The sequence below is a fragment of the Rhinopithecus roxellana genome, chromosome 5 (genome assembly GCF_007565055.1).
Source record: "Rhinopithecus roxellana isolate Shanxi Qingling chromosome 5, ASM756505v1, whole genome shotgun sequence".
NCBI classification, from domain to species: Eukaryota; Metazoa; Chordata; class Mammalia; order Primates; family Cercopithecidae; genus Rhinopithecus; species Rhinopithecus roxellana.
In genome coordinates, this window is record NC_044553.1 from 148079359 (window position 1) to 148102940 (window position 23582).

The following is a 23582-nucleotide window of genomic DNA, read 5'->3' on the forward strand; positions in this document are numbered from 1 at the left end:
ATTAAAAATGATTATTCTAAAACATCTATAGTTGCAAGACTGTAGAAGGAGCTGAAGAGGAAAGAGTGGTAGCAGAACCTGCTGATGGCGTGGCCACGTGGCTGTCAGGCTTTACCATCTCAGGGCACGCCAGCCCAACTGCCAGCTGCTACCAACGGCATCAAGAAGTCCCTGAGAACCTTCTCTGGCTGAAGACTACTCTGACAGCTTTCATAGATCTCAAGTACTGGGATCAACATGCCGAGAGCAGTCTTCAACCCATGATCGAAAGCAGCGTGGTTGGCATAGGCACCCCACGTGTCCCAGTGTGGCTGAGTTCCACCACCCACAATGGATCTGATGGGATAACTCACGACTGGCTGCCTTCCCTTCCTCATTTCCCTCTCCTGCACCTACTGGTGTCTTCCTGAGATGGTCTCCCAAGTAAACCATCCACCCTTCAATCCTCCTTGCAGGGTCTGTTTCTAAATTAAAACCAAAGGCATAATATCTCCAGGAAGGATCTCAGGAAGGTGGCACTTCAGTCTGTCTATATCTGCTTAGAATATGAACTTCAAAAGAGCCACATTTGGAGATATTCCAGTTAAGATGCCTATGAGAGTTGCAGAACAGGGGATAGTCTGTCTGGGAATGATTTCTTCACCCTCGTATCCCTATCATAGAGGCACAGTTCCTGGTATGCAGTAGGTGCCTGATAACTGCTCACTGAATGAACATGAGGACGATTTGTTTCCCCCAATTTGTGCAGATGTCTTTGGCATTTTCCTTGATTAATTCTTTAAAATAATTTCATACATGTGAAATATGTGAAATCAGACCTGTGAAATATTAATTAGTTCCATCCAGTTCTGATCATTCACCTGATCTCTTTAAGAGAATGAGAAAAGCAGCAGACACGTTTCACTGAAAATGTCTACATCTGTTCCATTGCTAGTTCCAGCTGCTCACATGTATACGAGGCACAGTGGCATACCCAGTGATGATTTAATTTGTAAGTTTCCCCTATACTCTATGAAAACATCAAGCTGAACCCCACCCTAACTTGGTCTCTGTAGACTTTGTATGATTTAGGGGTAGAGGCGAGCCCCTAAAAGAAGACTGAAAATCTTGCTGACCTGCTGACTTAAGTCAGTTTTTTCTTATTCTGAAAGAAATCAAGGAGATGTCAGTGTATCTGCACACCTGAGTTTGTCGAGCCGTTCAGACCAAGTGTAAAAGTGAGTGCTGTCGAGGAAGTCTGTTTTGTGTATTAGACATGCTGCCAGTTATACCCAGTTAGACTGGGTATAATCTTTGGGTAATTCTGGAATTAGGACTTTTCATTTACCAAGTAGGTAAATGTGCTCAGGGGTGGATGAAGAGAAAATCAAAAGGTGAAGACAAATAAAAATAATCACTGACAAGGGATCTAAAAAGCCCCTTCCATCACTAATGGTCAGACGTGAGAACACAGAATGTCAAGAAGCAAAATCCTATTTCCGGTGGGAATTACAGCAAATATTCCCCAACCCATCCTGCATATTTTTTCCCCCCTGAAGGGAACTCCATTTTCAGTGTGGAAGGGGAAGTCTTCAACCCTGGGATAGAAACAGTCAGAGGAATAGTTGTGAGGTGGTCAGTCTCAGGGGAAAGCCTGGGATTTGGAGTCAGGGGACTAGACAGTGAGAACTATTAATAGGCGGGTACCAAAGAATGTGTGACTCTGGGAACACAGTTGCCTTGGTTTCTTCATCTATAGAATGGGACATTAATGCATCTTATCATTAGGTATTAGTAGCAGTATTATTAAGTTAATATGAAAACCAAATAAAATAATGCAGAGAGCAGCATCTGATAAATGAAGGCCCCTCGCTAGTATGATGTGATTTTTCTGTATCACCCAATACTGCCACACTTCCCCAGAAGTGTCAAGAGGCCATTCTAAATATTGAATCTAGTCACAAGAAACAACACGATGGCCTTAATTTAGAGACATTTATTCAATAGTCATTATAGAGTCACTGTTTTATTTTAAAGGCTGCAAAAGTATTCAGTTTGCTGAGTTAGGAATTTCAGAGTGCAACAAGATCTCTTAAACTGGCTGGGTGTGGTGGCTCGCACCTGTAATCCCAGCACTTTGGGAGGCCGAGGTAGGAGGATCACTTGAGTTCGGGAGTTTAAGACCAGTCTGGGGAGCATAGGGAGACCCAATCTCTACAAAAATAAATAATTAGCCAGGCATGGTGGTACACACCTGTGGTCCCAGCCACTCAGGAGGTCGAGGTGGGAAGACTGCTTGAGCCCGGGATTTCAAGGCTGCAGTGAGCCCTGACTGCACCACTGCACTTCAGCCTGGGTAACAGAGTGACAGAGTGAGACCCTGCCTCAAAAAAAAAAAAAGAAAGAAAGAAATCCGGGCACAGTGGCTCACGCCTGTGATCCCAGCACTTCGGGAGGCCGAGGCGGGCAGATCACAAGGTCAGGAGTTCGAGACCAGCCTGGCCAGCATGGTGAAACCCCATCTCTACTAAAAATGCATTAGCCAGGTGTGGTGGCACACGCCTGTAATCCCAGCTACTCAGGAGGCTGAGGCAGGAGGATCGCTTGAACCCGGGAGGCGGAGGCTGCAGTGAGCTGAGATCGCCCAGCTGCACTCCAACCTGGGTGACAGAGCAAGATTCTGTGTCAAAAAAAAAAAAAACTCTTACATTATCTAAAATCTAAACTTGTATAACATACTAAAATTTATCTCCAAGTGGGACCTGCTACTCTCTGAACCTTAAGAAAGTGGCACCTGCAAAGGCACTGCAAAGGTTCTAGGCACACATTTGGAGAAGCCATCTGTTAGCAACTTCAGCAAGGTCCTGGTAACTGGCATGTATCCTTCAGTTCAAAAAGAAAGTCCCCCAAACCATGGGAGCTTAATGCTCACTCCCAAAGAAGCACTGCTCCATTATCATGAATACGCCCTGGGACGGTTCTGTTGGTTACACACTCATTCTTCTTTGAAACGCAGGTGGGAGGAGGAAGGAGATAGCTTTAAACAGCCTCAACATGAAAAGCGTCAGTCAACACAATTCAATAGTTAACCACGATCATTTCGATCATTTCATCATTACCACAGCCAAGTATTTGGTCCTTATGCTCATTTCATCTTTGTAAAGGAAATATTTTATATATATATTTTTCCCAGCAAAATTGCTGGAAGATCTGTGGCTTCCTGGAAAACTTATTATTTTAATTGTCATCTCTAACCCCATGCAGGTAGTAGAAACATGGCAAGCACAATGAAAGTAACAGGAGAATGTACAGAGGGGTCTGTTCTTTCTGCTTCTATAGACTTCTCAACTGAGCTGCCTCTGAGAAACAATGCAGAGAGGTTGGCTGTGGCCATGAGCAGCACAGTTCTACTATGGTTTGCCTGAATAAAGAGTCTCCTGATTTCTCACCTCCATACCAGGCATAGGTGAATCTAGTGATCGTGAAAATCAAGAGTGGAACTGAAGGGGATTCCTCTGTTTGCCACCCCTAGAAATCCTCAATACTGACAGCTTCTGGGATGGAAGGGGGAAAACTGAGCCCGATCTCAATACTGCCATTTCAGAACAATCTCATCATTGAGGAGATAATGTGAATATATTTGATGATATGCAAATATCATCTGTGTGTTATCATTTTACTCAACACTCAAAACACTACTGAGTCTGCCAAGCAGATTTATATAGCTTGGCAAATTTTCATTTCATGAATGACACTTCATATGAAATTATTTTCACTGACTAATAGAATAACAGTGATAGAACAGATCTTGAGGTGGTGACAGAATAAAGCCATGTATTCCAGCAAAATTATAACCAACGAATCTCAAACATCCCCGTATGATGTTCCTATAATTTATAAATAAAAGGGGCCCTGGTTTATAAGTAACCCCTAAGAATATGCCTTCCCTCTTATTATAGACTGGGCTAGGGCTCTTTCATGCTTGTGGTCAGTCATCTTTTTCTATATGTACATAGGCTTCCTAGGGTACACTGCATCACATCACTAATTGCCATCTTTTCCCTACTCACTATGGGCACAAGCGGCCTCTTAAATTGTCAAGGCAAAAGTTCTCTCTTTCACTAACAGGTTCCAGGGCTCTGCAAGCAATTCCCCAAGGTCTTCTTTAGAGAACGTTTTAGGGCCGGGCGCGGTGGCTCAAGCCTGTAATCCCAGCACTTTGGGAGGCCGAAACGGGCGGATCACGAGGTCAGGAGATCAAGACCATCCTGGCTAACATGGTGAAACCCCGTCTCTACTAAAAATACAAAAAACTAGCCGGGCGACCTGGCGGGCGCCTGTAGTCCCAGCTACTCGGGAGGCTGAGGCAGGAGAATGGCGTGAACCCGGGAGGCGGAGCTTGCAGTGAGCTGAGATCTGGCCACTGCACTCCAGCCTGGGCGAGAGCGAGACTCGGTCTCAAAAAAAAAAAAAAAAAAAAAAAAAAAAAAAGAGAACATTTTAGAAGCAGTGGTTTACAAACTGTGTACACAGTTGTACTGGGTTCTAGAGTGTGCCCTGGGCATAACCCAGGTGACAACAGCAGGCTCTGGGCTCCTAGTTCCCTCAGAGCAGCTCTGTTTTTATTTGACTCATACATGAGGGTCTTGCATAAGATTCTATTTTGTGCTAAGTATAAAACAAAAATGATGTCTACGAAAATGTGTGCAATCCATTGCAAGAAATGGTTCTGTCTCCCTCAGGCACTCTTAACCTCCCTCACCAGGCTGCTCTCTGCAAATGGAGGAGGATGCATTTACTTTCCTTTAAAGAAGCTTACCCTTTTCTCCTCTTCCAGAATTTGAAACATCTATGAATTGAAGCAATTAAATATACTCATTTTCAACATTCAGAAACTAATCCAGACTTCTGCACAGCAAATCCTTTCAAAGTTAAAATTCATTTTTCTCAAGTGTACTATAAACTGGATTTAGCCGACCCATCCCCAATTTCGATTTTTTTTTTTCTATCAGCGAGAATGGCATATACCTGACATGTATTCTTTATGGACCTTTTGTTATAAGCAATGAGAAGAATGAAGCTGCCTCTTTCTCTTTACCTCTCTACACTAATCCAAAATTGACACTGGCATTTGGTTGGTATTCTGGAATAATTATTAGAAATTTGGCATAGCCATCCAAAAACAGCAGCTTCAGTGAGTATGTGAGTAACTAGCTGACAACTGAAAATGAATTGGAATGCTATTGAACATCTTGTTCATTTGTATTAGGAAAATAAGTACCATGATCAATTTTCCTAATTCCAAAACCAGAAAGAAATAAACCTAAATGCCACAGGTTTGCAGAGAATGAATTGTACCCCTCCAAAGCCCCTTTCAAAATGAAGTGTTCTGAGCCAACTGTTTGAAAGACAATAGAGAATGAAGGTAGATTCTAGAAACCAACAAATCCCATTCACTTCCTTCAGTTTGTAAAAACAAGCAACCGACACGCTTCCTGCCAAGGAACACACTGGTAGATAAGAAAGCTCCCTACAGGAAATCCTTGCTAAAAGAGACCAGTTGTGCCATTAAACTTAATCTTCTTTACCAAGTTCCAATCAGTTAAATATCTGGGTGATTTAGCATATATTTCATAATCCCATGTTGTCAAATATTTAACTTCTAAAGTACATATTTCTATGGCATACATGCACAATATTAAATAAACATTAAAATAGAGTTAGGACTCTTCTCCTCCCCACTCCCCACGCAATTAGTTGATGAAAATAAGGGAAATTTCCTGCTTTTTAAAAAGACCAAATTGTTAATTGAACAAGTTTTAAAACTGACCATTATTAATTAAGATAAAGCTATTCAATGCTTTAAATTGCCATGACTTGAAGGAAGACATTTCTAAATGAATATCAAGAACAGAAAATCTGAAGACTGCCATTAACAAGATTAGAAAAATATAAGGAATGTATTTGCTTTATATTTTACAAGGTTCAATGTTGATCCTCAAAGTCAAAATTTAGGACAGGGCCTCTTTGGTTATTTTTTGCTTAGCAAAATGAACCGGGGGTGGGGTGGAGGCTAGGGGGAGGGGAGGTCTCCAAACTTTTTTCTATATAATCCTCATGGAAATCATTACCAAGATACTGGAAATATTTGCAATTTTGATACTGGGAACATCTCAATTATCCTAAAAACAAAAGCACTCTTCCCCATCCACAAAACAGGAAACTTTTCTATCATAAGTCAACTGGATAATAACAATGACAATTATGAAGCAGTTCTTATTTTCATTTAGATTTTCCTTTCCCTGGTTAGCTTCTGAGAACACCCTCTCTTATATTTCCCAAACTACCAGGCAATCTTCATCCCTCCCCTTCACCCCCCTACCCCCACCCCCACCACCCCACACACAAACGCAGCCTTAGAGCAGGGTTCTAAAAGGCCACCAGTCTGTAAGTTCCATTGCTTGAGTTCAACTTTGAACCCTCTTGTAAACACAAACACCTCATTATAACTTCCCCAGATGACTCCTCATCCACAGGTAACATTCTAACCTTTCTGACTCTCAACAGAGTTTTGCTCTAACAGTAGACACACAAATCAGTTTGATTCCACAATTCAGTGTTCAAATACATTGTTCTCAGCCTTCCCTTGCACAGCTCAGAGGTGGCAAAATGCAAAGTAAGCCTGGGGGCTCATCCTTGGTTTAAGGCTGTTTCCTCAATATTTCCAATAAAAATACAGTTATGAAATCTAGACCACATTTTGGGTTGTTGTTGTAAAATGACCTTGATTTGACAGGCACGATCTCAGGTTTCAACAGATGCTGTGGGAAAGCTTACGGAAGCCAACATGTTCTCCAGGCATCTGTGATGACATGCAGGTTTTGTTTTTGTTTTTGTTTCTTTTTAAGTGGTGGTCATGGTAGAGTATGTATGTGTAGTGGGGGTGGGGTGGGGTTACTCCTCTCGGTTTCCATGACAACCATGTCTCCACTCATCAGTTATTAGATACAATCCACTTCCTGTGTCTAAATTTTTAAGCCAATCAGAAAAGTGTTTATACATTTAACAACTTCTGGGACAGTGCTTCTTTAATGAAATCGCTTTAAAGGCTCAAATGAAGATGTTTACGGTTTGTCTTACAGATACAACATTGCACAATGTTTACTAATTCATATTTTGATATGGTGCAGAATGCCCTTCTTCTTGGATGTGAAATGCATTATCCTCAAAGCAGATGCCACAATCTCTTAGAATAGTGTGCAGGCTGATTTTGATTGTTTTCTTTTCATTGTCTTTTCCTTTCACTGTCACAGTTTTAGACTTAGTGCATGAAACGTGCTAATGCACAGGCACTTAAATTATCAAAGTAATAATACAGTTAAGCATCCATCTACTGATGGTCCTTTTTAAAGACTCAGATCCAAAACCAGTTAGGAATCATTATTCTAAGTTGAACAACTTGGCATCCTACAACTTATGAGCAGAAATCATTGAGAATGTATTGTAAAGTGCTGTATCTATACGTGTAAGCTAGTAGCTTACGTCTGCAAAGAAATTTGTCACCAAAATGGCCTACTTTATCTGGATAGAAACAACAAAAAAATTAAACATAAAGGTATCTCGAGCAAACTGCACCCGAATGAAAAATCGACCCTGCAGAAATCTGTGCACAAGAGGGCTATGTGAAACTACAGCACGATTTTAAAAGAAGGTTTTGGGTGACTGTTTTCATAAGTCTCAATCGAACTGACCAATCAGTGTGAGAGTTAAAGTGGGCTCCAGTCATTCTTGCAGCCTTCAGAGCTCTGCACCCTCCGAGCTGCTCTCCTCTCCAAGGCAGAGCCGGCGATCAATGAAAAACAGGGAACAAAAGGAATATAACAGGATGTCTTCCTTAGCTAAAGAAAACGATTCCCTTTTTCCTCAATGAGCCAGTCGCACCCTGCCTACGACAGCTCCACACGGGAGCTTCCAGCAGACCAGTCCTTTCGGGTGAGGCACATTTTACATTTGCAATCATGTGTCCCAACTGCTAGCAAATGTGTCACCTTAAGCACAGCCTGTGACGGAGGGCTCCCCGAGCCCAACCAATTGAAACTAATAAATTAAATAAATTTATAATCCCACAATTAAAAGCTCCCGAGAAAGATTGCATTTCCCTTCCCCAAATGTCATCCCGGGAGTATAAACAAAGCATGAAAAATAGTCTCTTCAGCCTTCCCAGCCGGCAATCATGGTTTTCCCCTCAAAACAATGTTTCTCCAAAAAGAGAAATCTTATTACCCTCAGTGGAAACTCATCTATAGATGTCATATCAGGATAACCCGTTACAGTATTGAAAAGAGGCTGAAACTGCCCATAGATTTGACACTGTTTATAATTGATAGCAAAACAGTTGCGACAGCAATGCTGTAAACTCTGCCCAGCCAAACAAACTCCACATTTAACACGTTCCTTCCTTGAAAATAAAAGTAACGCCCGGGGAGTCCACAGAAGTGGGCTTCCCTAAAAGTAATTAACAGAATTGCATCAATTATTTGATTATTTTTATAAATATCCATTTGTCTGCAATTTTTTTTAAAAAAATTAAAAAGCGACTATCCACACATTCCTAAGAAACTTTTTTTTTTTTTTAATGAACTTACTTTTGAGACAAAACTAATGAAAATAAGCAACTTGCCATGGCTGGATCTTTCCCATTTGGGCTGCAAGCTATAAATCAATCTGAAACCAGGTGGAAATAGGGGGGCGGACACCTTCAAAAAAATATCAAAGGGTGCCCCAAAATGCAGCAGCCTGAACACGGAGGGCTTCTCGTGGCAATGCTAAACCCGAGCAGATTAGGAGGCAGGAAATGAGCCCCATTTTCGTTACCTTCGATCGCCTGCCCCCCCGCTGCTTCTCGCGGCCGCATTGGGGGGCTGCGGCGACGCTGGACTCGCGGGTGGCCCCGCCGCCGGGTCGCGCCGTCTCCCGGCCGAGCTGCAGCAGATCGCGGCCGGAACCCCGGCTCCTGCGCCCGGCGCCCGCCCGGGGTCGGCGGCGCGGCTCCCACCCGGGCCTGGAGCCCTGCTGGGTCCTAGTGCGCGCCGCGCGCCCGCCTCGCGGCCCGGTCTGCAGCCCGCACCGAGGGCAGGCAGCTCCCAGCGCCGCGAGTCCCCGGGCGAGGCCGCCACCCCCTCGGCCCCTTGCGAAAGCGGCCGCGGGGTGTACGGATGAACTGGAGCTTAATTTCAAATCCTGGCACAAGATGTTCAAAAGAAAGACATTGGCTCCAACTGAACTCTTAGAAGGCAGATGCTAGGATCTGCAGCCCCAGGGTAAGCGTAGGGCAGTACCTGGCAGACAGAGGTTTGCCCGGTGCACTGGTGACATTGGCCGTTCACAGACGATGAGACGCGGTACGGGATCGATAAAGATAGATTTCAAAAATATAACGCTAAAAAGAAAAAAGGTTGAAAATGCGTGTGTTTAAAACAATGTTTTAAACTGTTATTCCCAATATTTTCCCCCTGTTGACAGGCCCTTTTGCATTTCGCTTTCTTTTACTTTATAATATGCTCTTTTAAATAACAAAGCCCCATATGGCTAAACATGTAGTCATTTGATTTTCAAAAGACCTCAAAAATTGCATCAAAATATGCACTCATGTATCTCCTAAGAAATCAACGAGAAAGAATTAATGGTGGCATATGGCGTGCCTCATAGAGAAAACTTAATTACAAATTAAAACAAATGCAAAAATTCACAAATTCAGTAAACTGAAAGTAAATTATGATCCTAGATGTATACACAAATCAGCTCATGTACAATTAGGAAGACTGTAAATTCCAGGTTTCTCTTTCACAAAGGGGAAAGGGTGTTTGTTACATGAACTCATATCAGATTCCTCTCGTTTGCCCCCAAAAGAGCTTTCAGCAACCTCTTGGCACATTCATTTACTGCAGCCCACCTGGAAAGCAACTTTTAATCTTGCAAGTGCTCATTTAAGAGGACAATTCTATTAGCCCTTAATTCAAAATAAAAGTGCTTTAGTTCGAAAAGCCTGTTTGAAAGGCTTCAAGACTGGGAGCTTTTTTTCAGTCTTTGGTATCACCAAGTTTGAAGGTCACAATTCTGTAAAACTGCTAATAACAATGGCACTGTGGTTTACACCATAAGGAAAATCAAATATGTGCTTTCTGATTTCTATTTTTGAAGCAGAAAAAGTCCCTTTGAAAAGTACACTTGCCCTCCCCCTTTCCAATTTTAGCTAAACAAGTGTAATGGAAGATTTTTAGTATTAATTAAACATCAAAGGCACTTTCTCTGATGCTGTGTATCCACACAAAAAACTAGTTGTCATATGTTACATTTGTCAATCTTAAATTACTTGCACATACAACTCATGGGATCTTTACCACATCTCTGTGAGAAAGCAGATACAATAATCTGCAATTTTCAAATGAGAAATTGGAGGTCCCAAAAGGTAAACTGACTTGTTCAAAAATCACATGGCTGGTGAGCAGAGCAGCTGGAATCCCATCCTGTCTCTGCTTCCAACAGCCGTTTTTTGAGTGCATCACCTGGCCTCCCAACTATCTCTCTGTAAGTACTGCGGAAAATGAAGCATCTGAAACAAAAATGCAGGTAGGTTTTTTTAGTCATCATTTCTTACCTGTCTCAGAGCAGCAATTTGCCAGCAAGGAAATATGAGGCTTGTTGGAAATATGTTCGTCTCTGCTAAAATGAGAAAGATGGCTAGGAAGACCCACCCACACTGGTCAGATTTCTGTCCTGGAGCTGCCCAGGGCAACCTGGCAGACAGAAAACTTCAAACTCTGAGGCTGAGCAATGCCTCATCCCCCGTACGTCTTTTTGCTCTTTATCAGAAATTAAGAACTGACTCCACTTGACACATGGAGGAGTAGCGTTTTCTCAAATTGAACTTGGGTTGCTATGAGCAGTCCCAGCACCGAAAGGCCTCGAAAACTCTGGAAATTCATATATAAGGTGGCCTATTAGTGGGATCCAGGGTGTCTCTGTCCAGACCTGATGACCCCTGGAACTTTGATGGGTCTCTAGGACATCCCTTCTCAGCCCTCCTGCACCCATGGTAAGTCAACACCCAGTTCTGTGTGTGGCCGACCCCTTCCTCCTCCTCTCTGCCAAAAGGAAATGTAACTTCTCTGATGATATGTCCTTAAATGCCAGCCAGGTGACGGGCTGGGTGACATTTAACTGAAAAAAAAAAAAAAACAGAAACATTTCATGCTGAAAAGTGATTCATTCCTTTTCTCGTGCAGTTCACAAGGATGGGGCTAGGCATGGCTATACATTGGAAAACGTGGCTGACCTTCCTGGAAGGATTAAAGCAAAACTTACTTGATGAATTCATTTGATCCCTTTGTTGAAAACTGGTCTAATTACTTTATAGTCACACCATCCATGTGCCTGGCAAATATTGCAAATGCTAGGCTCAAAGCAATCTTAGCCCCAGTAGCAAATGATGAGAAGCTGGGAAGAAATGCTGGTGGTGAGCTGAGTTCACCTCTAGCTCAAAGCTAGAGCACACCAGAAGAGGTACTGGTCAGAAGAAACTGTCATGCATTCATTCATTTGTCCATCCATTCATCCAATTGTGTGTGTATCAAATGTTGAGCAAGGTACTGTTCTAGGCTCTGGGTAGAAAAAATAAAGTGATAGCACACCTATCGTATGGAGCCCACAGACAGGCAAACAATTGCAGTGCAGTGGTACCAGTGGAGCCGTAAAATCATGACACTGGGGATATGAGGGCAATCTGGCTGCGACATCTGTCATCCCATTGATCTCCAGGGTTGATTCAGCTGATCTGGCTGGCTAGGCAGGTGTCCCCTTTCTCCTTCACCGCTCCATCTGCGTCCTTCCTGAAGCTGCGCGCTCCATCGAAGAGGACGACCCTCCCTGATAGAGGAGGACTGGGCTTTGGTCAAGGGTGTATGAATCGCTGTGCTCCCCTGCTAGAACCTCCAGACGGGCACTAAAATCACTGGGGCTCTATATTCAAACACCAACTGCCCTGGTCCTGGGCCAGTTGTCTTCTAAGCCATTCCAGGCCTGCCCTTTGCTCTGTGTTGCCAGGAGCTGTCTCTGGCAGGATGAGTTTCACAGACGCTTGGGTCAGTTGGTTGGTGGCTGGATATGGCCAGTGAGGGCACTGGAGGAGTGGAGGAAGAAAAGAAGATAGAAGCCAGAGACCATCATTGTGTCCCTCCTGCCTTTGATGGCATCTCTAGCAGTGGCTGCATCTGGCGGAGGCTTCTGTCAGGTGACTAGGCCCTGGGCTCTGGTAACACTGCCACTTCCTGTTAACTGTCCAGCGTGAGGACATTCTTGGCTCTCTGCTGGGATTAGTTTCTGGGTGACTTCCCTGAAATGCATATGAGAGTGGGGAAAAGAAAGTCCCCACTGGAGAGGATATCCTGGGCAAAGGCATGAGTGGATGAAGATGTGAGGCGGGCCAGCGCACTGCCTGGGGAGCAGTGATGCTAAAGTGAAGGCTTCGGATGAGGCGGCGTCTGTAGATGCTGCTGGAGGGGCCAGCAGGATCCAGAGTCCACCGGGCTTTGAACTTGATTGTGATTTCTACATGGGAAACCCCTTTATCTCCCTTTAGCCTTTGCTTAAATGTTGCCTTCCCAATGTCTCTTCCTCCTCCTCATCCTGCTTTTTTCCTTCTTCCCTTTCCCTTACCACTTTCTAATACATTACTATTTACTTATTATTTTTATTATTCATTATCTGTTCCACCACACACACACACACACACACACACACACACACACACATATGAATAAAGTTCTACAGGGCCAGGAATCTTTGCTCTATTCAATGATAATTTATAAGAACGTAGGCCGGGCGTGGTGGCTCAAGCCTGTAATCCCAGCACTTTGGGAGGCCGAGACGGGCAGATCACGAGGTCAGGAGATCGAGACCATCCTGGCTAACACAGTGAAACCCCGTCTCTACTAAAAATACAAAAAAAACTAGCCGGGCGAGGTGGCGGGCACCTGTAGTCCCAGCTACTCGGGAGGCTGAGGCAGGAGAATGGCGTGAACCCGGGAGGCGGAGCTTGCAGTGAGCTGAGATCTGGCCACTGCACTCCAGTACCGGCGACAGAGCGAGACTCCACCTCAAAAAAAAAAAAAAAAAAAAGAACATAAAACAGTGACTGGTACATAGTAGGTGCTCAATAAATGTTTTTAATGAATGAATAAAGTTAATAATTAAAAAGTTATTTATAGTAGTCAGAGTTCTCCAGAGAAACAGAACCAGTAGGATGTATTTATTATATATATAGAGAGAAAAAAGGGATTGATTATAAGGATTTGGGTCATGTGATTAAGGAGGCTGACAAGTCCCCAGATTTGCACCCAGCAAGCTGTAAGCCAAGGAGAGTCAGTGGTGTAGTTCCAGTCTGAAGGCTAGCAAACTCCAGACCCAGGAAGAGCTGATGTTTCAGTTGAGTTTGAAGGCAGGAAAAAAACCAATGTCCCAGCTCGAGGCAGTCAGGCAGGAGGAGGTAGTCCCTCTTACTAGAGGCAGGGCCAGCCTTTTGTTCTAGTTGGGCCTTCGGCTGATTGAATGAGGCCCACTCACATTAGGGTGGGTGTCTGCTTTCTTAGTCTACCTATTCAAATGTTAATTATTATTATTATTATTTTTTTTTTGAGACAGTCTTGCTCTGTCACCCAGGCTGGAGTGCAGTGGTGTGATCTTGGCTCACTGCAACCTCTGCCTCCCAGGTTTAAGCGATTCTCTTGCCTCAGCCTCCCAAGTAGCTGGGACTATAGACGTGTACCCTCATGCCTGGCTTATGCCTGGCTTATCTTTGTATTTTTAGTAGAGATGGGGTTACGCCATGTTGGCCAGGCTGGTCTCAAACTCCTGGCTGCCTTGGCCTCCTAAAGTGCTGGGAGTATAGGCATGAGCCACTGCACCTGGCCTCAAATGTTAATCTTATCTGAAAAACACCCTCACAGACACACCCAGAATAATGGTTACCCAAATATGTGGACACCCCATGGCTCAAGCAAGTTGACACGTAAAATTAACCATCACATTGTAAAAGACTGTGTTTTATCAGGATCATTCTAGAAAGTGTATGGAGGATTATTTAGATCCAAAATGTTTTGGATATCAGAAGGCAGGGTGACTTATTAAGAGGTAACTATTATCCTAGTTCAGAAGCAGACCGGAAAGAATTCATCATTGGTGGCTTCAGATGACCCTTCAGTGACCCATGGGTGATGTGTGATGTTACACACACCGAAGGCATCACACAGACACAACTCTCGGAGGAATCCATCAGAAGTGCAATGCCTAGAAAAGAACACAGTGGATAACTACGGGGGGTCCTGGCTGCTCTTGCAACAGGCTGAGGACAACAGTGTCTTCTGGCCACTTTAACTGCTCAGTTGCAGTAGACACAAAGCAGGGTGGCAACCTGGCTCCTTTTGGGGGGATTTCTCATTCCACGCAATGGTCCTGGTGTTGAGTGGGAACAGGCTTCTTATAGCACGACCGTAGAATTGGGCCCAGGGTGGGCACTTGGCATGCTGGGCACTTGACCCCATGCCAGGACAATTAGGGTCCTCTGAAGTTCCCTAACTGAAGCCAGGGGAAGCGAGGATCCTTCTCTTCACTTGGATTGCCAAGCTTGGGTACCACCAGTAGCCCCACCCTCGGTTTGCAGGCTCAGAAGACGGATAACTGCGCAACTATTAGCCCAAGCATGACGTTAAAACACGAGGAAAGTCCAATATAAACTTTGGATTATCCAAACAAACTTTTTTCCCCTCCATCATCATAAGCAGTTTAGAACAGGCTGTATATATCGCCACCGTTTATATACACACAGGGATGCACCAAAATCCTCACTGTACTGGGAAGATCCCCAGAACACTCCCCAGCTTTCTAGATACAGGTGGTATCAGGTTATCCTGAAAGAAAGATTTTCCACTTGCTTCTTTGTATGCTTCCAATTGCAATAAAATGCCACCCGTCTTCACCCTATGAAGTCACAAGCCTTAACATTCCCCATGAAACCGATAGCCTCACCCTTTTACTAATGCAGGCTTAGGAGATGGTGAAATCACACGTGACTTGGATGTCATTACTTTTACCCACCATTTTATAAGGGATTTATTGCCTCTTAGCGATGACAGCACTAAATCAGTCCTATGAATCTATGCTTGTCAAGAGGAATGGACAAAACTCACTTTGATTCCTTTGTCTCTCTGATATCTATCACATTTATTCCTTCGTTGACCAAACCCAGTAATCTGCCAATGGGCTTGCTTTGGCAATAGTGGCTAATGAGTGACATCTCATCCCCAGCTCTTACAGATCCAGTCATGGAATTGCCCACAGTTTGTGTTTCTCAGACCCCCTTCTCAGTTCTGGCTCAGGCCCTTTAGGAATCATTTATCCTGGGGTCTGACTCCCAAGCAGGGCTGTGAAGAAGGCCTTGAGAGGAAAGCGTGGGGCAGGACGCTGCCAAAAAAACAGCCCAATCTGGCTCTCAGCCAACCAGCTGGCTGCTGCGCGAAGGCCTCTCCCAGCCTCTCCAGACCCTCCTTTGTCTCCCTTAGCCTCCCTTTCTCAGCTGTCTCGCCTCAGGTAATCATCCACACTCTGCACTTCCCCAGCTCTTTTTATTCCCGCATTTCAGATCACTTTACACACGTTAATTAAGCCTTAAACCACTCAGGAAAGAAAGCAAAAGGCGTGTGGGGATGTTTGCACTGCGCTCCTCCCAGCTGCTCTGGCCCAGGAGCAGGCCAGCCGTGGGCCGCCCCACTCCCACCCCGGGAGGAAGGAGAGCCGCAGAGGCTGCCGGAGGCGAGGAGGGCTTCTCCTGCGACACGCAGGGTTGGGGTGTCAAGGGTGGAAACTGACTCCACACATCACAGAACACCCCGTCTCATTGAGAGGCACATGTCATTGTTATGGGACAACCTCCCATGTAGCGGTCACCTGCCACAGTTGATCCAGATGACCTTTGGAAGGTGGGTCCTGGGCAAGACGACTGGTGGAAAGAGGCGGTCTGTGCATCACAGCTGGGTTAGGTGCACTTCAGTCTGTACCGTTGTGGTTGTGATCGTGGGTTTTTGAATCAGAGATGTCTTACGTCACATCTGGGCTCTGTTGTCCCCCAGCTCAGCTGTCTTCCACATGTTGCTTTGTATCCCAGGCCCCACGGTCGTATCTGCAAAGTGCATGTGACAGTATCCACTACCCTCCCTCTACCTGGATTGTTGTGGAGGATGAAATTAGATCATGCATGCAAAGTATTGGCATGCCTAGTGGTAGATGTTAGAGCTTGTTTGAGCCATCTCTATGTTTAGTCCCAGCTAGTCTGAATTAATGTAGTTCTGCTGTGGCGGTTTGGACCCTCTAGCTCGAATTGGCGCTAAAGTCTGTCATTCACAAGAAATGGTGGGGAAATCCAAATGAAGTCTGTAGTTTAGTTCATAGTCCGTATCAGTGGTAATTTTTTAGTTTTGGTAAATGTGTCGTGGTTATTTGAGACATTAACATTACAGGAAGTTGGGTGAGTGGTGTGGACTCTTCTGTTGTTGCAACAAATGCTCATCTAATAATAACAATAATCTTATGAAAATACATCAAAATTCGTGCTGGCTACACAGTGGGCGTCATACTTCACCTGATATGGTTAGGCTTTGTGTCCCCACCCAAATCTCATCTTGAATTGTAATCCCCATAATCCTCACAATCCCCACATGTCAAGGGAGAGACCAAGTGCAGGTAATTGAATCCTGAGGGCGGTTTCCCCCATGCTGTTCTCATAGTGAGTTCTCACAAGATTTGATGGGTTTATAAGGTGCTCTTCTGCTTTTACTCGACACTCCTCCTTCCTGCCACCTTGTAAAAAAGGTGCCTTGCTTCCTTTTTGCCTTCTGCCGTGATTGTAAGTTTCCTGAGGCCTCCCCAGCCATGCTGAACTGTGAGTCAGTCAAACCTCTTTCCTTTATAAATTACCCAGTTTCAGGCAGTCCTTTACAGCAGTATGAAAATGGACTAATACATTACCTATATTTTTAGTGTACTCTATTAAGATACCTTCATAGTGACCAAAAACATGCCAACTCTTTGTTACCAAAATAAGAGGCAATTTATGTTATCTCTAGTTGTTATCACCACCAAGAAAAATCCCTTGAGTTTTCAGTGTCTACAAGGTACTGTATTGAACCTTCAAATAGCAAATATTACTATCCGGTAAAACCATGACCTGTGTGGCAGTCATTTTAAAGTAGCTGTTTGGATGTAAGATACTTGATAGCCTTACCATTTAAGCCCCCAGTGCTTCCCTTATTTCACAGAAAATGAATGGCTTGCCAGTCAATCAGCTCTGAGCCTTCCCTTTTAGTGGGTGGTGACTAGGAAGAGCAATCTTGTCAAATAACACTGTAGATTATATGCGCTTGCCACTCTGAGTAGTTTTTGAGAGGTTCGTCTTAAAATGCTGAGGATATCTTTTCTTTCCCTAAAGTAATAGGGACCAGATGATTTAAATGCTTTTATGTCCTCATTTCTTAATACCATGCAAATTGTACTCGCAGAGGGTCAGAAGGAGATCTTTCTTCCTTTCTTCCTTTCTTTTTTTCGACAGGGTCTTGCCCTGTTGCTCCGAGGCTGGAGAACAGTGGCTTAATCATAGCTCACTGCAACCTCGAATTCCCCAGGCTCAAGTGATTCTCCTGCCTCAGCCTCCAGAGTAGCTAGGACTGCTGGTGTGTGCCACTATGCCCAGCTAATGTTTCTCATTTTTTGTAAACACAGGGGTCTTGCTATATTGCACAGACGGGTTTCCTGGACTTAAACGATCCTCCGACCTCAGCCTCTCAAAGTACTAGGATTACAAGCATGAGCCACCACACCCAGCCCAGAAGGAGATTTTCATTGAGTGAATGGTGAGTTTTATGAAGAACCTCGACATGGATCCCTCCCACCAAAGAATGTGAACAGACAATGGCTACATTAAGTGAGTTCTGTGAGACTCACAGCTTGAAAACGCAGACCCTCTGTCTTGTCAAATTGCTCAGCTCTCCAGGTGATTGGCGATCTGTGAGGTGTGACTCCTGAATGTAGAGGAGCTACACCTGGACATTTGATTGTGCCTGTTGGCCGAGCATTCATAATCAACAGTTGGGTTGGCATCTGCTACCCGCAGAGCATTAATGGATCCGGGCCTGTGAAGAAGGTTAGGACATAGCCCCAGTTCTCAAGTATGAGAATGACATTTGTCACTCTTTTTAGTTGCCCAGGATGTGACCCCTTCCTGTGCCCGGGGAATCCCCAATCTCAGGAGGCAAAGCCACCCCCGCTAAAACTGGAAATGGCACAGACCACATGCCCACCCTTTCTTGCCGTTGAGAGTACAAGGGACATAACCTAGGTTTCCCCAGCAGCTGGGGATAGGAGGGAGTGGGTTAGTGCTTCATTCAGCAGCCGTAGAAGTGCCAGCAACCTCTATGGCAAAGCACAACAGCATTGGTGTCCATAGCAGGACCATCACCTGCCCCATCTGCGGCATGAATTTAATTTAGGCCTTGATCCAGACTGCATCCTCTTGGAGCTGATCCTCTAGCTCTCTTAAGGATCCTTGTGAGCCACCCACCATCCTGTAAATAAATGCCCTTCCTGCTGGGATCAGCCATGCTCAGCTTCTGTTGACTGACACAGGAGTCTCCTCTCAGAGTCTCTATCTTGGATACCAGTTGCACCAACAAGCCATTATTCTTCCAGCAGTGGCATGATGTTCCTGCTGATCCCTCACTCGTCAAACTCCTCCTGTCATGACAACATACACTTAGGGATGGCGCATCTGTGGCCATGGAATGAGATTTCACTAGTTACCTTGGTTGTTGGTGCTAAGTGAATCAACCAGAAATGTAAGCAAATTTAATCTCAAGTACTTTTCTGCATGGGCAAGATGGGGCATGCATTGATACATGTTTCTGGTAACACTGGTAGGAGTCTTTCTTATGACACCAGAGAATGTAATACAGTAGAGTTTTGGCCAAAAGAAAGAAACGACAATGACAACAACAATACAAACCACAAAACCCTCCATAGTTACAGGGAAAACATTTTTTGCTATTTTTTAATAGAAAAGGAGCAGTTTCAATATTCAGTTTATCTTCTTTTTCCAGCCTCTTTTTTTTGTGTTGTAGAAATCCCATTGTGAACTCTTATACTTCATCCATTGACTAGATGACACTGAACTTCATGATAGGAAACTTTCAGTGTGAGATGGATCATCTTGTTTCAAAGAGCAAAGAATTGATCCCTGAAAAGATTGTGAGAACGTGAGCTTCCATTGATAAAAACCAGGAATACAGGTTTTTCCATACACTCCCAGCAACTTAAACGTGGAAGTAGAATAATTTCTTCCAAAACAAGAAGACAAAGATATCGTTAATCCTTTCAATTGCATTACTTTTAGCAGCCGTAAAAATAAGCCCAGCAACAAATACTCAGGGTCTTAAATGAAAGCAGAGTGGATTTAAGAGAATTGGAGCAGAAGGGCACAATGAAAGTTCCTTTGCTTTCATTTTGAATTTTGTGTGTGTTCAGTTGTCCAGCGACTGTGACTCCATGAGGGAGGGTGATCATCCCTGCGCAGCCGCAAAGGGTAGGGGCCATGGTTTCCACCTTTTTTCCTCCCATGTCTCTGTCAATCTGGCTTCCACTGAAATCACTTTCACTAATGCACTAATAAATCCCCAACGACTTAATCTACCTATCTATGCTGTGTCACACTGCTACTTTCATTTTCTTGCAATTCTTGCCTTTACTGAGCTCTACATTCTTCCTGTTTTCCTTCTCCCTTTCTGGTCAGTCCTTCTCCATCTCTCTCACTGGCTCGTCCTCCTCCCCGCCGCCCCCCAACTTAGGCCATAGTTCTCTCATGAGTTATTTTCTCTTCCATTCCACATGCTTTTTCTTGGTGATCATGTCCATTTTCATGCCTTCTGACAATCACCAGTAACCAATGACCAGCAAGTACATACTTCCTGAATTTCAAATCCCTGTCTCCAATAAGCTCCTGGACCCTTCCACCTGAATATTTTGCTGTCACCTCAAATTCAAATTCAGTGTCTCAGTCTGGATTATTATCATTTTGCTCCAAACCTCGGCTTTTATTGTTTTTTTAGACAGGGTCTTGCTCTGCACCCCCGGGCTGGAGTGCAGTGGCATGATCATGGCTCACCGCAGCCTTTACCTCCTGGGCTCAGGTGATCCTCCTACCTCAGCCTCCTGAGTAGCTGGGACTACAGGCACGCACCACCATGCTCAGCTAATTTTTTGTAATTTTTGTAGAAATGGGATTTCTCCACATTGCCCAGCGTGGCCTGGAACTCCTGGGCTCAAGCGATCTGCCCTCCTTGGCCTCCCAAAGCAGTGGGATTACAGGCATGAGTCACTGCATCCGACCAAACCTTCACTTCTTATATTCCTATATTAACTGCCCAGAAAGCTCAAAATTATCCTGAGCATGCCCCTCCCTCCTGTTCCACACTCATTTACCAAATTCTACAGATTCTGCCTTAGAGATTAATCTTAAACCTGGCTCTCCTCTCCATCCTTCTGGCCTTTGCCTCAGTGAAGCCCCCTTCCCCTCTCCATGGCTGCAGTCCCTGACACATCCCCACACTGCTTCACAGTTATCTTGCACCACATGAGACAGACTGCTTGGGCAGCCAAGGGAGGAGAGCTCAAGCAGACCTAGGAGGCCAAGCAGATGGGAGCCAGCAAAGGAACAAAGGTTATCCACGGGGTCAGGACCCTGGGGGATCCTGAGGCTTGAATAGAAGCTATAGTTCTGCAATTGTAGCAAGTCCTGCCTCCAGCAGCAACCAAGCTGATCCCTAACTCCTCGGAGGATTCCCAGGGTAGGAAGGAAGCTGCCCCTGGCCATAGAACTCATTACCCTAAAATACCACCTCAATTTCATCGCTTCCCAGTCCCCAGTCTGGTGATTCCCCATCATCCACAGAATCCATAGAGTACACTTTCCATTTCCCACCGAGTACTCCAGGACCCCGTAATTGTTCATGCAGCTTTGCTGTTGAGTATGTCAGTTACTCACCTAAATTAGCCATTCCCCTCTCTCACACTTAACTATTGACTGTGATTTTCCAGCCTCTGAAATTTGCCTATGCCTTTTCTCCTCCTAGAATCGTGTCCTATAAGTCCTCAAACCTATTTGTTTAGGTCTTATGTGGTTTTTCACGTGTTAAACCAACATATATTTAGAACCAACTAGGGGCCACGCCAATTCCAGCAAAGAAGAGTAGAGGTCTCCCCTCAAGGAGCACTTAGTCTACTGGGAAAGGTGGACAAGGAAAAGGAATTTGCATTACAATGTGATAAATTCCACAGTGATGTTGCCGTTTGATGTCCTGGGAAAACCTTTCTGGGAATCTCTCAAATCTCATCACCATAGAGATGTTCACGTTAACTTACAAAGAAACCATTTCTTGTCTTCTGAAACGCCAGGGCTATGATTCTCAACTTTGTTGTACAAAGATTCATCTGGGGCCTGTAGTCCCAGCTACTCCGGAGGCTGAAGAAGGAGAATGGCATGAACCTGGGAGGCAGAACTTGCAGTGAGCCGAGATTGCGCCACTGCGCTCCAGCCTGGGCGAGAGTGAGACTCCGTCTGAAAAAAAAAAAAAAGACTCATCTGAGGGCCGGGCGCGGTGGCTCATGCCTGTAATCCCAGCACCTTGGGAGGCTGAGGCGGGCGGATCACGAGGTCAAGAGATTGAGACCATCCTGGCTACCAGAGTGAAACCCCGTCTCTACTAAAAATACAAAAAATTAGTCAGGCGTGGTAGCGGGCACCTGTAGGCCCAGCTACTCAGGAGGCTGAGGCAAGAGAATGGGGTGAACCCGGGAGGCGGAGCTTGCAGTGAACAGAGATCAGGCCACTGCACTCCAGCCTGGGCGACAGAGCGAGACTCCATCTCAAAAAAAAAGATTCATCTGGGGAAGCTTTTTTTATACACATTCTCCAAAGTCTCACTTTCAGAAATTCTGATTCAGTCGACCTGAGATTCGGCCTAGGAATAAACATTTTTCATAAACCCCTCAGTGATTTTAATATAGGGGAGGCCACAGGTCACACTTAGAACAACATTGCTAATGCGTTTATTGTTTTTGCAACTCATATACCGAATGGCTTATCTAGTTTGCTAAATAATAGATCTTTAAGAGCAGAATATTTTACTTATACATCCTTTTTTTGTTTGTTTGTTTTGAGACAGGGTCTGTCGCCCAAGCTAGAGTGCAGTGGCATGATTGTGGCTCACTGCAGTCTTGAACTCCTGGGCCCCAGCAATCTTCCCACCATAGCCTCCCAAGTAGCTGGGACTACAGGCAGGTGCCACCATGCCTGGTGTATTTTATTTTATTTTTTTTTAATAGAGACAAGATCTCACTATGTTGCCCAGGCTGATCTTGAACTCCTGGGCTCAGGTGATCCTCTCGCCTCAGCCTCCCAAAGTGTTGGGGGTTACACATGTGAGCCACTATGCCCGGCCTCCTTATACATCTTTATACTCCTTCAGGGCATAAGAATAGTACATGAGTAATTGCATATCTTTTGTACTTCATAAGTCCTTAACAATTTTAGTATAGTCATATTTTGTATTTAAATTTTGATAACTGTATATTGATTTCATAATTTATTTTTTTTAAAAAAAAGATTGATATGAGGACATGTTGCTGCTGAGAGGCTAAGAGATGCTAGTGACAAGGTGGGGTGGGAATGGGAGGTGCTCCTGCACCCCAGGGGCCTACACTCTCAGGTGGGGGTGATGCAAACAGGGTGCCTACTGCACAGACCAGCTCAGGGAGGTTCAGGCTGCACTAACATGATGCTGAGAGAATGTCTTAGAAAGGTGCCGTTGGGCCTTCACAGGTGGTGGTCTTTTTTCTTTTATTAATTTTGGTAAAGACAGGGTCTCACTATGTTGCCCAGGCTGGTCTTGAACTCCTGAGCTCAAGCCATCCTTCTGCCTCGGTCTCTCAAAGCACTGGGATTACAGGTGTAAATCACCACGCCCAACCTAGAGGCTGTGTTCTTTAAAGTCAAATCTGAGGCTGGGCATGATGGCTTGCACCTATAATCCCAGCAATTTGGAAGGCCAAGGCGGGTGGATAACTTGAGGCAGGGAGTTCGGGATCAGCATGGCAAGACCCCGTCTTTACTAAAAATGCAAAAATTAGCCGGGCATGTTGGCACACGCCTGTAATTCCAGCTACTCAAGAGGCTGAGGCACGAGAATCTCTTGAAGCCGGGAGGCAGAGGTTGCAGTGAGCCAAGATTGTACCACTGCACTCCAGCCTGGATGACAAGAGTGAATAAAATAAAGTAAAATAGTCAAATCTGACCTCCTACCACATCCCACAATTGTGACAAGCCATTCTCTCAAACGATGTTTCCAGTGGCATTTTCAAGAAAATTCGGAGGGAAGCCCATGAAGCCCAAGACTCCCGCCCAGCTGGAGGCTGCCTGCCTTTGCTTATAACCTCCATTAGGGAAACCG

General features: G+C 44.8%; 1 protein-coding gene and 1 long non-coding RNA gene across 8 annotated transcripts in view; both read right to left on the reverse strand.

Moving 5' to 3' along the window:
- Window positions 1-9010, reverse strand: part of FOXN3 (forkhead box N3) — a 469191-nt gene extending 460181 nt beyond the window's left edge. For 5 of the 7 annotated variants that reach the window (XM_030930895.1, XM_030930894.1, XM_030930896.1 and 2 more), the window contains exon 1: window positions 8854-9010. The gene's annotated coding sequence lies outside the window, so the exon portion shown is untranslated. The remainder of the gene's footprint in view (window positions 1-8853) is intronic. The other 2 variants (XM_030930899.1, XM_030930897.1) reach the window with 1 other exon arrangement.
- Window positions 9011-19101: 10091 nt separating this feature from the next.
- LOC104657421 lies at window positions 19102-21585 on the reverse strand. Its single transcript, XR_747281.2, has 2 exons — window positions 21496-21585; window positions 19102-19315 (listed from the first exon to the last, which is right to left on the reverse strand). It is a non-coding gene; the product is annotated as an uncharacterized LOC104657421 (long non-coding RNA).
- Between the last annotated feature and the right edge of the window lie 1997 nt (window positions 21586-23582).